The sequence below is a fragment of the Puma concolor genome, chromosome A1 (genome assembly GCF_028749965.1).
Source record: "Puma concolor isolate L17-30 chromosome A1, mPumCon1.1.hap2, whole genome shotgun sequence".
NCBI lineage: Eukaryota > Metazoa > Chordata > Mammalia > Carnivora > Felidae > Puma > Puma concolor.
Window position 1 is genome coordinate 215,711,059 of NC_141667.1, and position 22,864 is coordinate 215,733,922.

General features: G+C 42.3%; 1 long non-coding RNA gene across 2 annotated transcripts in view; it reads left to right on the forward strand.

Moving 5' to 3' along the window:
- LOC147584756 (uncharacterized) overlaps positions 1–22,864 on the forward strand; it is a 66,614-nt gene that overhangs the window by 34,086 nt on the left and 9,664 nt on the right. For both annotated transcript variants that reach the window (XR_015253011.1, XR_015253015.1), the window contains exon 3: positions 21,051–21,254. This is a non-coding gene — a long non-coding RNA (uncharacterized LOC147584756). The remainder of the gene's footprint in view (positions 1–21,050; positions 21,255–22,864) is intronic.

The window sequence follows — 22,864 nt, forward strand, 5'->3', positions numbered from 1 at the left end:
ACCCTCTATTGAGCAAGGCCTGCACTAGATTCTCTACCTATTATGGGCCCAATCCTCAAACTGCACTGCTGTTTGCCTCTTATCACCCCCTAGTTTGCCGATGAGGACAGTGAAGCCTTGTAACATGTAGTACATCACAGAAGTAGAGCCCAGGTGTCAAATCTTTTTTATGCCCAAGCCCATTTTCTTCTGCAGCCCATGATAATGGCTACTCATTCATAGCTTATTGTATTGAGTAAATGGAATAATTTGAGGAAACTGAAAAATTTATTTCTTCATAGTTCATCGTATTGAATACATAGAATAAACGTTGAGGAAACTGAACACTTAATTTCTAAGTGTGGTTTTAATTCTGCTCAAGTGATTTTTTTCAATTGTCTTTATAAAGTTCAAAAAAACAACATCACAGCAGATTCTGCTAAGAGGTTGATGCTTCAAACAAGGGAACACAGTTGATTTTTGTGTTCCAAAGTTCTGATGTCCAGAGCATACCAACTTTATTAAAGAGTGTAGCCCTCTATTGAAAGGGGTGCGATTCACCCCTCTCCACCCAATTCACAGCAGTTGGGGAAGTGTGATCTCTCCAGGGATGGGGTTGCTGTCCAATGGGAGACAGGACAGACAGGGCTTCTGAACAAGAAGTGCACAGATAGATTTGATTACAATATGCCCAAAGTGAGTAGGGGATTGCTGTAATGCTTGGTGCAAATTGGAAAGGTTGTAGGGACAACTGGGAAGAGTCCAGGAGGGAAAAACCTGATGAAGGAAAGTGAGTAGAAGAGAAGAAGGAGCACTGAGTGATGGCAGTTGTGGTAGTTTGAAGTGCTGTTTGGCCTAGCACTTACCCAAACATGGTTGGATTAGTACCAAAGCTTTTGATCCCTGGGTTGGATTCTGAAACTTCTAGCTAGATCTGCCCTGACTCTGGTGCCTTGTCTTCTGAGTTCCCACAGCCTGTGACTCAGGCCTAGTGTTTTCTTGGGTGGGGAGGGGATAGGACAAATGACTAGATCAGTAGGAAAAAGGATGACTGGCTACCATTATACCTGCAACCTCGAAGGAGGCCCTGCTTCTGCTCTGACTCATGCAGTTGCTGTCATAGTGTCTCTGACTCAACCAGCCTAGAAACCCAAGAATCAACTTTGACACCTCTGACTCCCACAGGCATTATATCTGGTCTCCAACACCTAAGGATTTTATCCCAGATTATTATTAGAACCATTCCCCTACTCCATCCTACTGCCAGTGCTTTGGGCCAGGCCCTGATCCTCCTTCATTTGGACCTAGTGCCTCCTAACTGGTCTTCCTGCCACCAGTCTACCCATTACAGTCCAGTGTCTAAACCACCACCTATGTGATCTTTCTGAGAAAGAAATGATTCCTCTGCTGTCCGGTGCCAGAGTAGTGGTTCTCAACTGGATGCTGCCTTAAAGTCCAAGAAACCAGGAGAGAAATTGCACATTTATGCTATGTGGCAGAGACAGTTAATGATGAACAAATATTCTGCATGCACCCCCATGTGTTCTACCCTCTCCTGGGGTTAGGTTGTAGCATGTGACTAGTTTTGTCTAATGGACTGTGAACAAAAGTCAAAATGTGACTTCCAGGCTGAGATAGGGTACCTCCTCCATGTCCAGGAACCTTGGAAGAAGTGTTCTCAGTGGCTTTTCTACAGCATGGAGGAGGGCTTCCCAATCCACAATGGACCTCACTTGACCAAGAGTAAACCCACATACATTAAACCACTGAGATTTGGGAGATTGTCTGATACAGCAGCTGAAGTTGTATATCTGACCAATACACCCCATGATATGGCTCATCAGTGTGGCTTTTCTCTCGAATGATGTTTTAACTCAATTTGGTAACACACTGTGTCTCATACTTACCCATGACTCTGATTGGATGTCATGGAGGTTGGATGACCATTTAAAAATGGGAAACAAATTAGTTACTTCTTAATAAATGTAATATTTGGGAAGATTAAAAAGAAATCTATGAAGACACGATCAATTAGGAAGAAAGTGTAAAGAGGCAGTCCTTAAGAGTGAATATTGGGGACCACTGGACTACAGGATAAAGTCCAAACATGAAGCTCATGTCAAAGCAGAGAGGACACAAAAGCCTTCCTGGCTTTTTTAGTAATGACTTCTTGTGCCTGTGTTTCAGTCAACCTGGACCTCAATTCATTCCCCAATCACACTTTGCCTTTCATGTGACCTTGCTAATCCTTCATCCTCAGCCTGTCCAACTCCTCCTCATCCTTCAAGACCCAGCTGAAATGTTACCTTCTTCACTGAACTCCCATGTCCCTTAGCCATGATCTCAATCATAGCACCTCTTTCATAATATTGGAGTTTTTTCTCAATCAGACCTGACTATTCATTAAAATGCAAACTTCTTTGCACAGGTAGTGATGTAGTGATTCCTTTTTTCATCTCTGCCCCAGAACCCTCGAATAATGCCTGGCACGCAGGAGGTATTCACCAGCTTCTTTGGGAAGAAGTGCCTTCTAGGCACCCCAGATGGTGATTGATAAACTATTTATGTAAGTGGCCCCCTTGCTGTTCCTTAAGCATGTCAAAATTGTTCTCTCCTAAGAGCCTTCACATTTGCACCCACCTCTGCCTGGGACCTCTTCTCCCAGACCCCACAGAGCTCTCTCCCTCTCATTAGTCAGGACAGACACCTCTTTCTTAAAGAGGAGCTTTCCCTGGTCACTCTGCCCCTTTGTCTCCTTACTCTGCTTTATTTCTTCATGGTATTCACCATCTGGCACATTATATTTTATATTTCTTGTTTGTTTGTTTACTATTTATCTCTCCCAGGAGACTATAAGTTTTGTGAGGCCAAGGGCTTTGTTTGTTCATTGTACAAGACTAGTCCCTGAAACCTTATGGGTACTCAAAACTCTCAGAATGAATAAATAATAAAAGTTATCACACTTTAAGAAATCAAATCTGAAACCTAGCCTTACATTCTCAAGTGCTGTCTTTGTGAAGCCGTAAAACTCGAGAGTGAGAAAGGAATTTAGTAGGTTTGCTTTAGCCCAGTATTTCCATTCAACTGAAGTGGAAACTTCAGGAGAGTTGCTCACAGAGTTGAAGCTAGACCCCTTGTCCAACCCCTGGGTTTTGACTCTAGTGCAGTGCCTTCCATGTGGTGAACATTTAGTCAATGAGAGTTAAGTCAAATTAAAAGGGGAAAAGCCTGAAAAAAGTTTGTTGTCTATGTGGTATACCTTTCTGCCTCAAAATAAATTGAACATCAAAGGACATAGACCTCTAAGAGAGTTGCTTGAGAAGGCAGAATCGTGGCAGGTGGGGACCCAGGCTCTCACCCAGGACATGATGGGTAGAGTCAAACCAGTTAGCCACACAACTACCTGACCCTACAGAATGGAAGCCCCCTAAAATCAGCAGACATGGCTAGCTTTGTTTGCTGGTCACCAAGAGCTGTTTAGGGCCATTAGAGAAAAGAATCTCTCTTTTGACCCATAGGCCAGACGACTGCCAAGGAAGAATGAGAAATAGTGTCAGTTCAGTATGAGAGTAGTGATGGAAATGCCCAGAAACTAAAGCTCATTCTCTCCTCAGCTACTTTGCATACTGGATCAGTCACTGAAACTGGGGAGACCTTCACTTGTGAAATAAATCCTACAGTTAGGAGTAATCAATGTCTCATCACCAAGCACATATTCCAGGACTATAAGACCTAAATTATATGTGCTAGTGCTGCAAATTGCCAATCAAACAATGCCTTCCATAATGGAAGAACAAATATAATGAAGCCCTAGTTGCTAGAATCTAACAAAACTGGTCATACTATTTCTTCATGTTTCCTCTAGATTGAAAATCATCGCCTTTTCTATATGTTCTATACGCCTTTCAGCTTCTGCCATCAGACAGCCAGAAATACAAAGAGCTTTTTGGCTAAATACCCACTATTAAACAAATTAGGAGATTTCATAGCCTGATGCATGACTCTCTAATATGCACCCCAATACAACCAGTCCCCTCACCTGTAACCATCGCAGAGGACCTCAGTGACCACAGGGTGGTCTGAGCCTGGAGGCTACCTCACAATCCCATACATCCAAAAAGCTTCTGCTAGGCAGTTAGAGCTGGCATTTGAAATGAAATGATTCACTATCCTAGGTTTTAGTTGTATAAAGCCAGGACCTAAATGCATAAGCTGTCCTAAATCTTCTATCTATCTCTGGGTCATGTATTTCTGAATGAAAGATAGTTGCCTGTCTTGTAGGATTTGTATTCCTTCTTCCTTCCCCTCCCTTCCCTCCCCTCCCCCCTTCCCTTCCTTTTTGTCTTTTTTCCCCATACACATACAAGGCATAATACAGAACTCAACCATTTTTTCTCAGTGAACTGAACACTAAATTATAAATTTTCAAGTCCCTCATGATCTGCCATTTCTCACTCCCTCTTTTCCTATTAAACAAAGCCAATCTATGTGTGGCACGGTACCCTTAACCTGTGTCCTCAATCTACTTGGTTGTGCAAGATGCAATGTTTTGGTGAGTCACTAGGTGGCATCTAATGGAGGCATTTGGAGGACTATCCCAGAAAGCGCATTTTTAGAGCACTCCACAGTTCTCCATGTTGGCTGCCATTGTCTGGTGGGCGTGTTGGAGTTAATCCATTGCCATCTGTCTTTATTTTGCTAACTTACTCAGTCGGACGCCACACAATTGAGTTCTGCAAATGTCGGCTCTCCAGTACAGCAATTACAAAGTCTCTTTCTAAACAATATCACCGCACGGCATTCTTCCTGCCTTGCATAGAGCTTGAAGCATTTAGGTTCATTTTGATTTGCTTTGCTTCTAAGGCTCTTCATCTTCAAAGATTAAGAAAAATTAGTCTGAACTCAAAGCCGCAAGAAGGCATGGTTTCTCTTTCCAAACTGAGAACATGCTAGTCGACATGTTCCTATTACACAAAAACCCCATGCAGCATAGCAGAGGACTTGGGCTGTGCTCATACAGCCCACACCAGCACCACTGCCTCTTCCAGGATGCAGACACTCCGAATCCATTGTGTGGTTTTTGAGAAGGTTGTTATTTTAATATTTGAGGGGCTGGTGGGAGGGGTGAGGAGTGAAGCATGTGGTAGTAGGAAGAGAAGCGGAAAGGAAAAAAGGAAAGAGAAGGGAGGGGAGAATGAGCTGGTATCTGAATGACATCTTTCCATTGCTGTTCCAAAGAGGGGTGAGGTAATAATCTCAAGAGCCTGGAAATGGTATTTGTTCTTCCATTGCTTGCTTATTCGTTCCTCCATCATGTATGGAAGACTCATTGTCTGTGTGAGGCACTGTATGAGATGCCCCAGATCAGGGTAGGAGCAGCTCACCTAGAGTCACGGCCCTCTTGGAGCTCACATCTTGATTGCAGGCAGAAGTTAATCAAACACAAGGGTGATGGCTGTTGTGAGTGAGAATGTTTCACAAGCACATGATGGCAGCCCTCACCTCATGTGGGGGTCAGAGGAGGGTCTCTGAGATAGGTGAAGAGGAAGGAGGTTATAGAGTATCGTTCTTTCTGTGCTCCCATATGCTCGCTATTGTGATTTGCAGTTAGCAGATGCTAAATTAGGACCGATCGATTGGGTGACTAAGTAGCAAGTTTTTATTGGACATAGAGTGAGGGAGATCTAGCAGCATGGGAACCACAGTGAGAACGCAGCCCAGCCTCTGAGGAAGAGGCAAGAGGTTCTCTCACACAGCACAGAGTTTCATTCTCACTGCTCTGTTTGCCAGAGCAGGGGCTTGTTTTTCCTTACAACCTGTTTCTTCCTTAATTACTTGCGTTTGCCCCTATTTCTCCACCAAAATTATATTAAGATCTCCTCTTGCCATTTAAGTCCATTCTGTTCAAAGTTATAAAGTACTGACCAACCAAAAGTGAATTAAACATTAGGGTAGTAGTTTACCCTACTTTTGTGAAGACAGTTCTTCAGATTTGAGTCACTAAGTTTTAGAAAACATGAGGCAAAGAAGAAACAAGGAAAAAGGAAACCTCCTCTGATCATGTTTATTTGCCTCCTTCATTGTATTTCTCTGCTTTCAAGAGTAACTTCCAATTTATTCTACTTTACTTTTAAGCTATAAATAAAGCAAAGGGAGCCTGTGTCCTGACACATTGGCATATGATTTAAGCAAAGGAAGGCCTACTGAACTATAGTTTTTAGGAACTGTAAGTTCCCTGAATTTTGTTATAGGTGCTGGAATAGATAGACATTTTAGTAGTTTAATATGGTCTCATTGCTTACCAGTGCCTTTATAAATGACCCAGTCTCATAGGACTTTATCTTGATAACCCGATTTATTTGTCATTCAATATTTGAGGTCTGAGTCATTTAAGGTCATCTCCTGGGAGAATTGTACCAATAGGTAATTTGAAGACCAACCTCAGCAACAATAATACGAGAAGGCTTTGTTTTGCTTTATTTTGGTTACCAGATTCCTGGAGGGGGTGAAATTCTTCTGCATGGACGTGGTAACCATGAGAAGTTCAGGTGGGTGAGGCTGTCCTGGGAGAGTGGCTTGGTCTGTGTGGTGGCTATGGGTAGAGTGGTGTGCCTTGTTGCTCCCAGCTCTCTGGGATCTGCCCACACCGTGAACCAGGAGAGGGGTGTGCGCAGGGAACAGTGGGGATGTGAGGGGAAGAAGAAACATTTCTGGAGCTGAGTAGGCCCTGGAGAGACAACCCTTTAGAGTGGCCACAGGTTACCATGGAAACCTCTGAGGAGGATGCTAAAGGCCCCTGGAAGCAGTTCTGAGAATGTTCTTCCAGTTTTGACATCTCATTACATTTGACATATCTGACCACACTCATTCTTGAGAATTTTCCTTCCTCATCGTATATGACATGAACCCTCTTGTTTCTGCTCTTTACCCTGAGTGACCTTTGTCAGCCTCTTCTGCAGATGCTTGCTTTACTCCCTCTTCATTCACTCATTAACCATGGTCATAAAATCCTTGGTCTCAGAACCCCTGCCTTCTTTCCCCTCTCTTTTCTGAGGCATTCCTCCGTTCTTGGTTTGAGCTATAAGTCGTCTAGAGAAGACACAGCTGGGATTCAGCAAAGACAGGGAGAAAGCTAGCGTTTGCTGATTTGTTGAGTGCTTACGACGCACTTTGCAGGTTCTTGTCCTGTGCATATATGGTGCTTCAGTCCGTCCCTACAATAACTCTGCAAGGAAGGAGTGTCATTATCCTTTGTCCTTTTACACACGTGTACCTTTTGTCTGAAATTCTTTTTCTTCCTCTGTATTCTCATCTTCCAAATTTATTCTCCTTTTTAAAACCCAATTCAACGACCATTTCCTTTATGGCATCTCTCTTAACTCCCCAGACCCCACTAAACTCTTCGTTTGAGTTCCATGGCACTAACATCATCTTTCTATTAGATTATTTACTACATTATATTACACAGTACAGTTTACAAACTTATTTATCCCCCAAAGTTGTCTTTGGGATGCTAGGAGACAAGATGGGGTCTTCACTATCTGTGTCTGGGTATCCTAATATCCCAGTGCTTAACACATAGGCAGGTGCTTAAAGCATCTTCAATTATTATATGATAGCTATCCTTGGTTTGCTCCGTGTATTATCTCAGAGAATTCCCACAATAACTTTGTGAGGTAGGTTATCATCCCTGTGTCACAGATGAAGAGAGTGAGGTTTGGAGAAGTTAAATAAATTGCCCAAAAGCACCCAGGTAGAAATGGGGCATGAACCAGCAGAAACTGAAGCCAGAGTCCACACTATACTGCATGGTCACTCTCTGGCTGGGGCATGTGCTGCCACTGTTTTCTGACAGTGAGCAGAGAAGAGTGCTTACCAAGGGCCCTGGCACAACCCAATGCTGAATAAAGCATACCTGAATTCATGACAAAGGAGTAAATGAATGAATCGACATCTATAAGTCTTTCATGTATTCCAACCTGATTCCTGCTCATTCAGCCTCCCCCTTGGTTCCTCCCTTTTATTTCCATAAATGTTCCTTCAGTCCCAATCTCTCTCATCTCATGCCTACTACCTATGACACCTTCTTGGTGAGTCCCTCAGCCCCCCAGCCTCCTTCCTCCTCTCCCTGCACCCAGCCATTCTAAATACACCTTCTGAAAATTAATTCTGAAATACTATTGTTGGATCTACACTAAAGGGTTGATTCCAGCCTCTGACTCATGGTTAAGTACAATCCAAGTACTCAAGGCTAACCATCAAGGTATCGCCCTCCCTTATGCCTCCATCATTTTGAACCAAGCAATTTTGTTTATTTCCCCTGGGACACAATTTGCCTGTTTCACCTCCAGATCTTTGCTGAAGTCATTCTTCTGTGTTTTGAACACCTACTGTATATCAGGAACTTAGCTGGGTTCTGGGAATACAGAGATTAAAGCTTCAGTCTCTGAAGCTCATAGATTAGTGGAGAGATGGCTGCAAGAGCAATTACAAGGCACTGTAATTGTGGTAGACAATTCACAGGAAAACCCGGTTGCTATGGAAGCACATAGGATGGCCTCCTCCCACATCTCCAGTAATCTCATCCCTCAGCTCTCCCAGGGCGCTCTCTGGGCCTGTCCCTCATTTGCTCCCTCAGGCCTTCTTCCTCACAGATGCAATCAGATTGTTCTACACTTACCTGTATGTTTTGATTCATTCATCTGCAAAAAAAATATTTTTTTGAACTTGGTCTCTTCAGCTGGTGAACTGTAATGGGGGAGGAGAGGACAAAAGGAGGCCAACTCAAAGGAAGAACGGTGTGCCTACTCAGGGAAAATGCATCCCAGAGAAGAACAATGTGGGTGAAAAGCATGGTTTGCCCTAACTATCCCCTTTGGTGTGCCCTGAAGAGAAAGGGTCATACATAACTCAAACCTGATCCACTAAACTTTGTAGGGGTCCCTTTAAGGAGTGGGTCACAGAAGACAGGGTGCTGTTTCCATGCAGCTGGACAGACTATGAAGCATACAAGACACATCCTCAGAACTCCAAGAGATATTAGAGGAGCCGGAACCAGACAACATCCCATGGAGGATACAGTTGAGCAAACAAAATTTTCTCCTAAGGGTTGACAGTCTCATTTGTGTCCCAAGCTGATGAAACTTAGGGAATATTCACGCGTAGTTTGCTTGCGACTCTGTAATGATTTGCTAATCAACTAAAGGGAAGCAGGTTCCACAAGAGATGATCCCAGGAAAAACATAACAACTGGCAAGACTCACCATGGCCTGGCTGGTCCCACAAGCTTCCCCACCATCCTGCCAGAAGAACCCTGTCTTTCTAGTACCTGGATTCCAGGCACTTGGTTGACATGTAAACATGTCAGCGGCATCTACGGTTCAGCCTTCTTGCTCTCAGGTCCAGCATGTTTCTCTGTGGCTCCAAGCCCCTCTCACTTCAGCCTCCCCAGATCACCTTTTTCCACTACAGTCACCTGTCCCTTGAACCAGCCAGTCAGCAAGCCGAGGAAGTCTCTGCTTTCCTCACAGTCCTGAGGAGTGGGTGCTGGGAACTGGGATGTGGGTGTTCTCTTGGCTCCGCGCTATCATTCTGGGGGCTCAGCGACATCAGTCAGAGTCCCCTACTGGCTGAGACTCCCTTGCCATGAGGGATTTCATTTTATGTCTGCAGTTCACAGGTTGAGGGGGTGATAGTGAGAGGAGGAACGTGGAAAGAAGAGAGGATGCCACACATCACTAAACTCACTATAGCTTTGGGGCAGAGATACAGAGATTTGGTAAAGGTCCAGAAATCCACATGCTGGGTTGTGCTTACTAAGTCTGCCTGTGTGTTGAGCTAAGCAAACAGATCTCCTGTCTCCTTGACAACCAGAATACAAGCATGTTTACCTATATTATCTACCCTCTTTGCTGAAGCCAGTGCATAATTAGTGGAGAAAAAACTATAGGGTTTTCACCTGCTGAAGCTAGGTGAAAGAGCCCACATCTCTTAAATGTCTATCTTTCACTCCTTTCTAGGCCAGGAGTTACCTACTCAACTTCATTCACATCTCACTTGTCAAATTAATCAGTCCTGCCTTTTACTTACCGGTGGAAAGCTAATATAGGTTTGCCTCTCCCTGTCAGTCAACACTATTGAAGGGCCTGGTAAGAAAATTTGCTTGGAAGGTTTTTCTGGAAAGTTCTATTTATAAAGGCACACCTCAGTGGCCCTAGACAGTAACCATAAAGAACCTCCTTTGTGTGGGAAGAATAGGGCCATGTTGTCACCATCTTGAACAAGAAGGAGAGGCCTATCCTCCTCTTGATAGACCCCACACCCATGTTTGCTATGTTGACATGTAAGGCATACTGCATTAGTTACAACGTGTTTGAAATGAACTGAACCCAGAGATTTGCCTAATAAGTGGGACCATCTCGAGGATATGGAAGGCAGCAGGCTCTGAATACTTAGGGATCCCAAGAACGCTGTCTCCTGAGATAAACAGCAACTAAAATAAAGAAGGCATCCTGGGAAGATGGAATCTTACCCCTTAAGTCTGGAATGCCCTTTCCCTGTGACTGTCCTAATCACCACAGCCCCAAGCCAGTGGAGAGGATGGTCAGTATGGGAGGACAGTATCTTGACTTCCTCCTGACTGGACACAAAGGGCCTATGAGGCTGTATTTGGAGTGAGTCATCATGTTGAGCATGGTGCACACCCACACACCTGAGCTTATACTCACAGGGTGGAGGAGGACAGGATGGAAGCCAACTGGGGAGAGGGAAAGAATGAACATGAGTGTAGAGGCCCTGATTTTTCAAAAACAGTTATTAAAGCAAATGTGATGAGAGGAGTAAAGTGACTTGCTTCTATTCCCTTCTCTCCCCATGCCAGGTCTTTTCAGGATGTTTGCAGACTGTGTGGAGAATAGGAGGGGCTTGTAAACACACGTAGTCCTATTTAGTCCCCGTGTGCACCACCCCATGTAGATCTGTATGGGTATGCTGGTGCCTCTGGGCATGTGTGTGGAAACCCATGTGGTGCTGCAAAACAGTACAAGCACCACGCATGTAAGCCTAACCACAAGACAATTGCCAAACCCAACTCTGATGGGAAAAGCTATTATTGTCCAAGAGTCAACAAGTACCCTGTTCTCATGCCAGCTCCCCTTCTGGGAATCACCTAGCATAGTTGGGGAGGTAAGAGCATGTAAAGTCATGAGATGGAATGGAACAAAGGAGAATGTCTACCAACTGTCGTACTTGACATCCTGATGGGGAGGTCACTTAGAGTGTAAAAAATTGGACTCATTAGGAATGAGCTGGGACTGGAGCTCAGGCTCCCTTCTCAGAAAGTGTCCTGCTGGCTTTTGCCAAGAAGTGAGAATGGGAGATGGAGGGGCTGTCTGTGTGGACCGCCTTCAACCCTGCTGGGAGTGGCTCAGTGTGAGGTGCAGGTGGATTCATTGGCAGGGATATATTTGGAACAGCAGTAGATTTATGGCAACTGATTACATGATAATAGCTGGCCTGGACAGAGCTCTTGTGCAATTACCAGAACCCTGTACTGCTACTAATTTACATAACAAACATTTCACACCTACTTGATGAGGGTAGCTAATGTTTATTGAGAGTCAAGTACTGTTCTGAGCTCTTTATACCTATTAATTTAATCTGCACATGAGTTCTATGATGTGGGTACTGTTATCACCATTTCCATTTTATCGAAGAAGAAACTGAGGCAAGTGAATTTAAGCAACTTCCCTAAAGTCTTTCACTGTATGCAAGAGCCAGGGTTTGAACACAGGAAGTTTTATTCCAAATTCAACCCTTGTAGTCACCAAAAGTATCCACTGCCTGTGTTTACTTTTGTGTGAAGCACTATAGGGGTTTGAAAGAGGCTAACGGAAAGGGCATGGTCTCTACTTTAAAAGTGTTTATGGTCTTGTGGAGAGACAGACAGCATTGTGAAAGATTTGTGGAAGACTGAATTAAGCAAATTTGGCCATTCTGCAAATATAAGGGTTTTCTGGTAACTATTGGTAGGCTCTTGAGGTCAGAGGTAGATGGGGAACTATAAATCCCCTCTCCTACAACCTCAAAAGTGTTGAACTGAACCCCACCAGACACAGACACATATTGGCAAGGAAGCACAGAGATAGTCATTCAATCCATTCAGTAGTTTGGGGAAGGCCCCAGCAGTCCAGTGAGCATGGTGCACGAAAGGCTGGCATGGGGACAGACAGTGGGCCGTTCTGGGTTAGATTAGGCAACAGGGTCCTCTGTGAAGGGAAGGACAAAAGACCAAGGGGCCGGTGGCAGGCATAGGTCTGCCACCTTCCTATGTCTTATTCATGAAAGGGAGTAGAGCCTCTATAGTATACCTAACCAATCACCAGTCTTGACCCTATTCATTGCACCAAAAACTTGATTTCACAGAAGATATAGGGGGTGCTAAATAGCCCCCTCTGAAGATGCTGATTTTACAGTCGGGTACCTCATGTGCTGGTGAGCCATCTGGAATGTTGCTTCCTGACCTGCGCTCATGCCTCCTGCTTCCCGAGTTCCATCAAATGACCTTTGTGTGTCCAAAACCATCATCCATTATGTCATTTTGGTCTAGTGTGTCTTTCCAGATGGTATGTTGTCTTTCACAAGTCAAATAACGGAGAGAACATCCCATAATACAAGAATCTTTGTAAGAACCTGAACGTAAGGCAAAATTCTCTACATCAAAGGGTAATTTGGAGGGAAATATGCCCTGTCTTTGTGTATTTACTATCACATAAAAGCACCTAGTTTGTGTATGGCACATAGCAGATAAGCACAATACATTTGAGTTTCCTTCCTACATCACTATCTCATTTAGTTTTCAGTAAAAAAAAAAAAAAACACACACAATGAGAAAATTATTATAGTTTTTATTTTATAGATGAGGAAATAAAAGTTTAAAGTAACTTGTTTATTTCACATGACAGCAGGTGGCCATTCTGGGTTTATGCTAGAATTCCATGCCTTTCTAGTATCAACACTGCTTCTCTAACACACATAACTGGACTTTGCAGAAATTGCATTTACAAAGCACTTTCACATACCCCATTACATCAGATCCTCAGAAAACTCCTGTAACATGAGGATTATTATTTCCTTCATTTCCAAGTAGAGGAAACAGCTAGAGAAGTTACAGCAATTTGCCCAGGTTTTCTGAAATGATGAATGGGTCCGTCAGAATTTAATCCCATGCTTTATGATGTCCATACCTTTGCAATGGGCACCACACCATGTGACATCTCAGCACAGAAGCCGAGATGGCCAAAGGGCTGGATGTGAACTGCATGCCAGAGGACCCATTCATGAGCAAGGAGGATCCAATTGGCTCTTTGGTATTCCAGAGCTGCCCTTAAATCCCAGCTCAGCAGCGCATGGAGAGGCCACTTGTAATGAGAGTGATAACCAATATTTTCATAGATTTTCATAGTTTCTAAAGTACCTATGTCATGTGTTCTAATTTTCAATGCAGCCACTGCATTCAACACTACATTAAAAAACAGAACAGTGAGGTAGCTATATTTTTCAGGCTGACTACGTCTAGCCTTGACTGTGTTCTTAGGTGCAGGAATCAATTCCCACGTCCTGTGGAGGCCACTTTCCTAAATGACACTCTGCATTTTTCTTGCATCGCTTAATCTCCTTGAGACTACCTTGATCTTCTAGGTATAATTTTCTCAGGACCCCTTTAAAATATATTTGCTGTAGATTATAGCAATAGTATATGGCTTTGAAAATAATTTAGAAAACATAAATGGTATACATAAAAAATTAGCATTAACAAATTACTCATTTACCAAGATAAGCTAATATCTTGCTATACACGCACACACACACACACACACACACACACAATATTTCATCACATGTACATGTATGTAGGTGCCATTATTTGTGTATTAATGAAGATTTACTATTTGGATTGTTTTTTTTAATGTTTATTTATTTTTGAGAGAGAGAGAGAGAGAGAGAGCACACAAGTGAGCAGGGGAGGGACAGAGAGAGATGGAAACACAGAATCTGAACAGACTCCAGGCTCTGAGCTGTCAGCATAGAACCCGACACGGGGCTCGAACTCACAAACTGGGAGATCATGACCTGAGCCGAAGGCACTTAACTGACTGAGCAACCCAGGCGCCCCACTTGGATTGTTTTTAATATATATACAGCAGTTCAGTGAAAATCCTTGAACACATATGTCTATATCCTTGTCTAATTTTCTAGAAGTGGAATTGCTGTTCATGAGAATATACTTTTTAAAGATTTTAACATGTATTGATGAGTTACTCTCCAGAAAACTTGAATCTATTTGTACTCTCACCAACAAAACACAAGACATACCTTTTCTACACCTTTGCCAACAGTGAGAATTAACAAACTTTTATTCTTTAACAAGCTAATAGGAGAAAGCAATTACTTGTTTTTTCACATTTCTCTCACTACTTATAATGGTGAACATCTTTTGGGGGACCTGGGTGGCTCAGTCAGTTAGGTGTCCGACTTCAGCTCAGGTCATGATCTCAGGGTTCATGGGTTTGAGCCCCAGGTCAGGCTCTGTGCTGACAGCTCAGAGCCTGGAGCCTGCTTCCGATTCTGGGTCTCCCTCTCTCTCTGCCCCTCCCCTGTTCACACTCTGTCTCTCAAAAATAAATAAACATTAAAAAAATTTTTAAAAATAAAGGTGCACATCTTTTTATCAGTTTATTGTTCAATCTGGAGTGTGTCAAGAATGAAAAGGGGCACTAACCAGAAGGGAGGCAAATGGAATTCGTGGTCACACTACTTACTGGCCATTTGCATTTCTTAGTTTGAGAGTTACTTGTTCATAGCTTTTATTTTTCTATGTAGTTGTCTATTCTTAATGATTACATAAAGATCATGTTACAATAATAATATTAACCTTTTGTAATTTATGTTAAAATATATTTCCCCAGTAGGTTATTTTTATTTTATGTTTTTAAAAGTTTATTTATTTATTGAGGTGGGGGGGAGAGAGAGCAAAGGAGGGGCAGAGAAAGAGGGAGAGAGAGAATCCCAAACAGGGTCTGCACCATCAATATGGAGATTGATGTGGGGCTTAAACTCATCAACTGAGAGATCATGACCTGAGCCGAAATCAAGAGTCAGACACTTAACTGACTGAGCCACCCAGGTGCCCCTGTTTATTTTTATTTTTTATTATAGAAGTAATTTAAAAAATACAGGTTTTTTTTTTAGTTTGTTTCAGGCTTTTCAAGGAAACTTTTTGAGGTAATTATAGATTTACATGCAATTCTTAAAAATAACACAGAAAGGTCCCCTTTATCCTTTAGCCAGTTTCCTGCAATGCTAACATCTTGGAACATTGTAATACAGTATCAATGAGGATAATGACTTGGGTACAGTTAAGACAAGGATCCTTCATGTTGTCCTTTTATAGCTACACCCACCTCCTTCCCACCCTCCCCTTAACCCCTGGAAATCAGTAATCTATTCTCCATTCCTATAACTTTGTCACTTCAAGAATACTATAGAAATGCAGTCATACAGTCTATAACCTTTTGGGATTGGCTTTTTTTCATTCAACACAATTCTCTGGAGATTCCTCCAGGCCATTGAGTGTACTGATAGTTTGTTCCTTTTTATTGCTAAGTGGTATTCCAAGATAGGGAGGCATCACAGTTGGTTTAACTGTTCACATACTACAGGACATTTGGGTTATTTCCAGCAGTTGTAGTTTGACTACTAAAAATGAGGCTGCTATAAATATTCATGTACAGGTTTTTGTGTGAACCTAACTCTTAATTTCTCTCAGATAAATGCCTGAGGGTGTGATTGCTGCATCGTACGGTACTTACATGTTTGGCTTTTTTTTTTTTTTGAATGCCAAATTGTTTTCCAGAACGGCCATACCATTTTACATTCTCATCAGCAATGTGATAGTCATCCATTGTCTCTGTATCCTCACCATCATTTGGTATTGTCATTCTTTTTTATTTAAGCCATTCTGATAGGTGGGTAGTAATAAGTTATTGTGGTTATAATTCTCATTTCCCTTCTGGCTAATGATGTTGAGCATTTTTTCATGTGTTTATTGCTATTTGTGCATTCTTCTTGGTAAAATGTCTCTTCATCTCTTTTGTCCATTTTCTAACTGGATTCTTTGGGACTTCTTACTGTTCCGTTGTGAGTGATCCTTGTTGATACTAGACACTAGTCCTTTGTCAGCTATGTGGCTTGGAAATATTTTCTCCCCAATATATAACTTGTCTTTTCTTTTTCTTAACAGGGTCTCTTCACAGAGCATATTTTTTAAGGTTTCTGATATATCAAATTTTCCTTTTACACATTATATTTTTGGCATCAAGTTTAATAACTTTTTTCATAGATCCTGAAGATATTTTCCTATTTTTCCTAGTAGTTTTATAGTTATATATTTTACATTTAGGCTCCTGATCCATTTTGAGTTAATTTTGTGAAGAATGTGAGACTTCGGTTGGGTTTCATATATTTTCCTATGGATATCTAATTGATCCATAACAATTTCTTCTTTTTTCCTTTCTTTTCTTTTTCTTTCTTTTTTTTTTTTTTTTTTTTTCCATCTTTGTCAAAAACCAGTAGGGCATGTTTGTGAGAGTCTATTCCTAGGTCCTCTGTTGTGTTACACTGGTCCATCTTATCTATCCCTCCACCAGTATCACACAATCTTGATTACTATAGCTATAAGTCTTGAAATTCGGTAGACTGATTCCTTTCATTTTATTCTTCCTTTTCAAAATTGTTTCAGCTATTTTAAATTCTTGGCCTTTCCATATAAATTTTAGGATACTCTTGTCTATGTCTACAAAAATCTTGCTGAGATTTTGATAGAACTGAGCTACACTTTACAGTGGGTTGGATGTTGTTCTCTCAAAAGATATACCCATACCCTGATCATTGGAATAAATCAATGTGACCTTCTATGGAAAAAGAGTCTTTGCAAATGTCATGAAGTTAAGGACGCTCAGATGAGGAGATCATCCTGAATTATCAGGTGGGATCCAAATTCAACAAGTGTCCTTATAAGAGATATACAGAGGAGACAGATAGAAAAGAAGAACACATTGTAGTCAGGGAGACAGAGTTTGGAGTGAAGTGGCCACAAGTCAAAAAAAATGCCAACTGCCGCTAGCCACTGGAAGAGGCAAAGAACAGATTATCCCCTAAAGCCTCCAGAAGGAAAGCTCCCCTGCCAGCACCTGTATTTCAGACTCCTGGCCTTGAGAAATGTGAGAGAATGACTCTCTGTTGTCTTAAGCCACCCAGTTGTGCCCATTTGTTGTAGCAGCCATGGGAAATCGAGAGAAAACTCGATTTACACCTAAATATAAGACCATTCCTAAATATGAGACTCTGGATCTGATTTAAACTTCTATTTTTAAGTGGCTTTTTCTGATACTGTTCTTGCAGGAGGTGGCAGGGTTTGGGGGTAGGGGATGGAGAACTACCTTGTTACTGCTAGGGGGAGGTGGAAATCCAGGTTCCCCACTTGGCCTCTGTTGACACATGGGAGGGAGCTCCTTGCTACTACTGGGTAATCTCCACGGGCCCTGAGAGGTGGGATGGGGGGATGTCTTTACAGGCCAGTGGGGATGAAAGTCCTGGCCCCTATGTGGCCTTCTCTGCCAATCCCCCAGTGGAGGGCTCAGGAGCACCTTGATACTGGCTCACGAGTGTCAGAAGTATAGGCTCTTCTGCTCTTCACTGGCATGGGTGGGAATGGGACCACAGCTTTGTCTGTGGTGTTTGGCTGAAGGAGCAGTTAATGCCTAAAAATTGTCTATCTTCCCGGACTGCTCCTTTCCCCTTCCTTTGGCTGGAGAAAGCAGGCTTTTCTGAGGGTGTTTTGCCATTGTTGTCTGCTCCTATTGGCCTTTCTGGGTTGCTGGCTTCTTGGGTTCCAAGTCTGGGCTATCTGAGGCAAAAAGAAAATGCAGAGAACTCGTGGCCGTGTCATTTCTTGGGTCTCCGGGGGCCTAGCAGCCCTGCCTTCTGATTTCTGTGTTTCAAAACCATGTAATGTTTATTTTAGATATAATGCCCAGGGACTTTAGTTGTCCTTAGTGAAGAAATAGGCAAAAGTACATCTACTCCAAAGCAAGAGTCTGTTTTATTAAAAATAGAATAATAATAATAACTAACAGAACCTAAACCCGACATCTAAGTGTCTCACTTCTCCTGCCTTCCCCTCGCTCCACTTTCTTTAAGTAACTTGTGGTTCCTCTAGTGCCTCTGTAATAGTAACAGAATACAAATCAGAAGCCTCACACTCTCCACTTTAAATTTTAATTAGGTAAATATTTTTACTAGGTGCCATATTTCCTTAGATCTCATTTAAAATATTCAACAAGGCATATAATTGAAAAATCTCCCTCTCATCCTTATTCCTCAGACACCCAGATCTCTTCCCCTAAAAGCAACCAATGTTCTCATTTCCTTGAATATCCTTCCAGAGATATTTTAGTCATATATTATCAAAAACATTATGCTTTTATGATCAAATGTATTATAATTCCCGACTATTGATGTCCTCTTTCCTAGTAAGGGAATTATCTATCCCTGCCTATGGTAGTGCCTTCTTGTGGAAGGATTATCCCTACATGCCCCATAAACAGACTTCACCAGGTACTTGCTTTAACCAATGAAAGGTGAGCATCAGTCTTGTACACCAGAATTAAGCAGAAGATTTAACACCCTTGTGGGTTTTCACTACCTGCTGGCTCTTCTCTGAAATGAGAAGAGGTGTTCTAGGGGCTATTCCTTTCTCCTGGGTCTCATAATGAGAACTTATATGTCAGTAAACTCACAGCCACTATATTAGTTATCTACTGCTGCATAACAAATAGCTTTAAAATGTAGCAGCAGCTTAAGATAAAAACAATTGCCATACAAATATTTTAAAAATTATTTACTAGATGAAAATATTACTATCTCACAAAATTTCTGAGGGTCAGGAATCCGGGAGCAACTTAGTAAGGTGATTCTGGCTTAGGGTCTCATGAGGGCTATAGTCAAGCGGTCAACCGAGTCTGCAGCAATCTGAAGGCTTGACTGGTGCTGGATGAATGATGTGCTTCCAAGATGACTCACTCACGTGGCTATTTGCAGGAAGCCTGTCTCAGTTCCTCACCACAGGGCAGCTCAACATGGCACTTAGTTTCCTCCAAAACAAGTGATCCAAGAAAGAATGATACGCCATGTGCCCACAATGGAAGCCATTGTGCCTTTTAAAACCCAGTCTCAGAAGTTATATGGGATCACTTCTCTAGCATTGGATTGGTCACATAAACCAACTCTGGCACCATGTGGGAGAGGAGTACACGGGGGTGTGCATACCATGAGGCAGGACCACTGGGAGCCATCTTGGAGACTGCCAGCCACAGCCAGAGACATGATTTATAAGCAAAACAATACATCATTGTTTTAGTATTTGGGCAGTGTTGGTTGCCTCAGAATAACCCATCACAAGCTAAACCGATAAACTTACATGTCTTTATTTATAAGGTTTAAATAGTTGGCTTTTTGGTTTTTTGTTTGTTTGTTTGTTTGTTTGTTTGTTTACCTCATGTTCTGAAAGATGAACAATGAATACTTCTTACACTCTCTTTGACTTTCTTACCATCCTGCCCATTTCTTAAGTGTGGTTAGTTTTATTTTTTTTTAGGTTTTTATTATTGTTTTTAAGTTTTTCTATTTTTAAGTTTTCTATTGTGTGTATAACTCTAAATTATGTGCTTAGATCTTGCTCCATCAGCTTTGATATCATTGGCTTACTCCTCACTATATAAGATTAAGAAATCAGTGCTTTTACAGCTCTTCTAACATCATCTCCCTCCAAACTTCTGTCAGTGATACCATTTATTTTTATTTTTTTAATGTTCTTTTTGCCTCTTCATATCCTTCTCTTCACACCGTGTTGTTACCCTAAGACTTTACTAAGCTGAGTCACCACACAGAGCAGAAAGCTAATGAAAGGTTCTTGTGTCCATCAGGGAAACATAAAAACAGTGGGTGCTGAGAGGAGCAGTGGATTTGATGCTATAAGACCTGACTCTGAGGCAGAGGACTGACTGGAATCTAGAGGATTCCTGACCTGTGCTCACATGTATTTTCTTTCAGGTCCTTATCCGGGGCGGACAGCATTTCCCACTTGGGGCCAAATTCCCCAAGCTTCCACAGCATAGGAGCATCAATCCTGGTGCTTATGCGAAGAGAGCCCCTGATGCAAACAGGGGAGTTGAGGAGAGGGCAGCCTGATAGACCTCTTCTAACAGACACCTTTTGTATCCCTCCACCTTGTGCTTGCTATTTTTCCTGAATCAATCCAACCTCCCAGGGTGTAGTTAATTCCTCTTAACTACCTGTTAGTGTGAGTATCCGGTGGAGTTCACCCGTGGGCCCTTACAAAATGAGGTGCTGGGATACAAATATAGTGCAGGACATTCAGTTCGATTTCAATCTCAGATAAACAATGGATTTTTTTTTGTATAAGTGCATGCCAAATATTGCATAAGACATACTAAACAATTCTTCATTGTTTATTTGAAATTCTAATTTAACTGAGCATTCTGTATTTTTACTTGCTAAATCTGCAACTCTACAAGGGTGGGGCTGAGCTCCCTCTTATCAGCAGGGACAGATGCAGAGCCAGGAGCCCCACATGAAGACCTCAAAAAGCCTGCCTATGTTAAGAGATATGTCTTGTAGAGAGAGGCATCCACATGCAAGTTTCTCAGAGTTTCCTTGAGTAGCTTTATCTGCCAGCCCACAAATTGCCTCATATGCAAATGATTCCACATCTATTTCTCAGCCCTAGAGAAACAGTTTGCATTCAATGTATCTGCATTTGTTTATACTTTTGTATGTGTTGTCCTTTTTTCTAACAGATCCAGATTCAATATTTCCTTGAATGCCAGTTCTGTGACAGCACACTGTATTAGGTGTTTTCTCATCTCCCCTCTCCTTATCTTCACAATCTCATGAAGGAAGCATCGTTTATTATTGTTGTTCTTGTTTTCCAGGTGTGGAAACTGAGTTTCAAAGGGTCCCCGAAGGCCGAGGGACTCATCAGAACAGTGTTGCCTGCGGCCACTACTAAGAAATGCTGCAGCGGGGATGGAAACTCCTTCCTACAGAGGAACGGCTCCCTTAATGTCCTGGAGGCCTCCCTGCTTTTCCGTCTTCACCCAAGGCACCTACCACTCACTGCTTCCACCAATAACCAGGTACCAGTTTCTCACCCCCACTGGAACTCTTTAAAAGCTGAAGCTTAGTAAAAGGAGAGAGGAGGGAACATTCCCTCCCACAGGATGGTGACGTGGAGCTTCTGATTTACTATGAAGACCATGGAGATCCATTCATTAGTCCATAGAAACAAAGCTGCAAAAGGAGGATAAATCCTACACTTGTCTGAATAAGTAAATGGTCTGTGGTTTGACAGCTCGAGAACTTATTCAACCTTTAGGTTATAGTTTACGTTGGCAAATGCGATCTAAATTCAAGCCATTGATTTAAAAATGAACTTGCACAGTGCTCACCTTGGAGTTTGTGCCTGCCTTTCCCAGGTAGATGAATGTATGTGACTGGTTTTGCTTTCTACTGGAATTTCAGTGAGGGGAGGGACCATGTCTTTGGTGATTTATTGTTTCCTGGGAGGACTAGAGCACTGCTTTGGCCAGAACTGAGTTCAGTCCATGCTTTCCAATGATGGAGAAGCATGGGAACCTTGCATATTTCTATCTGTAGCGGTGATGCAGCTCAAGAGATTTGCAATCACTTGTAATCATTATTAACTGCTGGCTAACATTATTATTATTTTTTATTTGAGAGAGAGGGGGGCAGAGAGAGAGAGAGAGAGAGAGAGAGAATCCCAAGCAGGCTTCACACTGAGCATGGAGTCCAGTGTGGGACTCAATCCCACAACTGTGTGAGATCATGAGTCAGGCGCTTAACTGACTGAGCCACTCAGACATCCTTAGGCCATTATTTTTCTTAACGGCATAAACCCCTATTAGCTTTTAGTTTGCCCTTTTGAGAAAGCACTGCAGTTTACTTTACATCTTCCCAATTCTCTGAAAGAACCCAGAAAAGTGTGAAGAAGGGAAAACCATTTAGGTAGGTATCAGCTCAGGGCCTTCAAAATAGCTGGGTTGGGTCAAGCTTCAGAACTTAGTTTCTGCTGTGAAATACGAAAATGATGCAGATGTGTACCCTTGGATTGAGGCAATATTCAATTTCACTCTGGTGGTTAGGGAAGAAGGACATCCTAGTCTGAAATCCTACCCATAAAAAGACTGAAGAGAAGTTCCTCCAAAACAAAATAAAATATGTATTGTTTAGGCAAGTGTTATGGTCAGATGACATTTTGATTTGAGTCCGCTCCGCTTAATGCCTTCATCTCCTACTCTGAGGGATGAAATCAGCTCTCCCATCCCACAGGTTCAGAAGAAAGCTCTCCTTTGCAGTCTGAGATGCCATTTTCGGCTTTGGAAGGGAAACAAATCATGTTATTGTCAAGGCTGTTATTGAGAACATCGTGCTCTCAGCCCTACTGGCTTGGCCATAGTCAAAAGACTCAAACAAAGCTGTTTGCCATGAATTTCATCACTCTGCCTTGCCCAGCTGGGATCTCCCCCACCCCTACCTAATCCGCTCTCATTTTGAATGTGCCAGAATTTATTCCAGGAACAAGTTAAAATTCTTGCTACTTTGAGATCTACAAACAGTGCAAATCTTTTCTTTCCTTTCCCTTCCTTTTTTTAAGAAAATAAAATCGCTTGCTGGATGATCCTGGGTAGATAGCTCCAGCGTATAAAGCCCCCTCAAGAGTAGCAGG